At 41.6% G+C, this 1939-nt stretch overlaps 1 pseudogene; it reads right to left on the reverse strand.

Annotated features, from left to right (window-relative positions):
- Positions 1 to 318: 318 nt before the first annotated feature.
- LOC134370914 (eukaryotic initiation factor 4A-I-like) lies at positions 319 to 1563 on the reverse strand (annotated as a pseudogene).
- Positions 1564 to 1939: the final 376 nt, after the last annotated feature.

The following is a 1939-nucleotide window of genomic DNA, read 5'->3' on the forward strand; positions in this document are numbered from 1 at the left end:
CTAATATTTTTTTTCAAAACAATAAGCCTTAACACTATGTTATTGTATAAACAGCCAAAAATGGGTTATTGAAGTTTCACAAGAATTCTTGAAACTTAAAAAAGGGAAACAAATTATATTCTATGCTGAGGTTTTTAAATAATCTCAGGTTTTTTTGTTTGTTTGTTTTTGAGGTTTTTTTTTGTTTGTTTGTTTTGCCTCAAAAGGTGACATTTATTCAAAGAAGAAAAGAAAAAAAGGACAAGATGTCCATCTATTGGCTCCCTTCACTCCCTCCTCCTGCTGCTCCTCAACACCCAGGATTGAACCCTGGGTAGGGCCAGGTAGCAGGACAGCCCCTCAGATGAGGTCGGCAATATTGAGGGGCAACTCCTCAATGGAGGTGTTATAGAAGGTCTCAGTGTCTTGAAGAGTTCTCTTGTGTTTTTCTGTCACCATGTTAATAGCCACACCCTCACGGCCAAATCTTCCACCGCAACTGATTCTGTAGATACGGTTTTCCCTGTTAGTGGGAAGGAAGGTCATAGCTGACGACTCAAGAAACCTGCTGCACATCAATGCCTCTGGTTAGCAGGTCAGTGGTAATCAATATTCTGCTAGAATCAGAACGGAACTCACTCATAATCACATCTCTTTCCTTTTGTTCCATATCTCCATGCGTGGCAGAGACGGTGAAGTCTCGGGCATGCATCTTCGCAGTGAGCCAGTCTACCTTACTTTGGTTGTTGATGAAGATGACCACCTGGGTGATGGTCAGGGTTCCATACAAGTCACAAAGTGTGTCCAGCTTCCACTCCTCTAGTTCGATATTGATGTAGAATTGGCGGATACCCTCCAGGGTCAGCTCTTCCTTCTTAATAAGAATCTGACTGGGGTCCCACATGAACTTCTTGATCACCTCAAGTACATCAGAAGTCATTGTAGCTGACAACAAAACCACCTGAGTGTTGTTGTTGAGGTTTTGGAATATGTCATAGATCTGGCCCTTGAACCCACGGCTTAACATTTCATCAGCTTCATCCAAAACAAACATCTTGAGGTACTTGGGAGGTAGATATCTCTGGTTAAGCATATCAAACACAAGGCCAAGAGTACCCATGATGATATGTGGAGCTTCAATCTGCAGCTTCTGCACCTCAGCACACACATAGGTGCCCCAATGCAGGCATGGCAGGAGGCACCCATGTAATCTCCTAATGCCATGACCACTTTCTGTATCTGCTGAGCCAATTCTCAAGTGGGTGCCAGGACCAGGGCCTGAGTGGTCTTTAGATCCAATTCGATTTGCTGCAGAATTGATATGGCAAATGTGGCCATTTTTCCAGTCCCAGATTGGGCTTGAGAGATCACATCATAACCTTTGCTACAAGGAAGAATGGCTTGCTTCTGGATGGCACAGGGCTTCTCAAAACCATAGGTGTAGCTACCATGGAGAAGGGATTCAGAGAAGTTCATGTCATCAATGCTGTCAACAATCTCATTCCACTTACTCTCAATGACACCTTCGGGCTCCATTCCATCGGGGCCATTGTCTCTGGACTGGGAAGCCTGACTCACAGACATGATCCTTAGAAACTAGCAATAATCTCAATTTAAAAGTATTAAAATAAAATTTCTTTTCAGCTCTAAGGAATTATACATAGCATGAACACAGGACTGAGAAGTTCTTACTAAGATTCTATAGTTCTATAGAAGGAGGGCTATCTTGGAGACAGAGTTTTCTTTCATAATTGGGATGCCATGTTTTCTAAAAGAAACAATATGCCATTTTCTGGCTTGAAACTAATGAACTTTGTTTATGATAAAAAATTACATTAATACTTAGAAGTACAAAAAGAAGAGAGTCTTGGTAAACCAAAAAATGTCCATTGATGGATGATTGGGTAAGGAAATTGTGGTATATATACACCATGGAATACTACTCTGCCTTACAAAAGAA

This window comes from Cynocephalus volans, chromosome 2 (genome assembly GCF_027409185.1).
Source record: "Cynocephalus volans isolate mCynVol1 chromosome 2, mCynVol1.pri, whole genome shotgun sequence".
Lineage (NCBI taxonomy): Eukaryota > Metazoa > Chordata > Mammalia > Dermoptera > Cynocephalidae > Cynocephalus > Cynocephalus volans.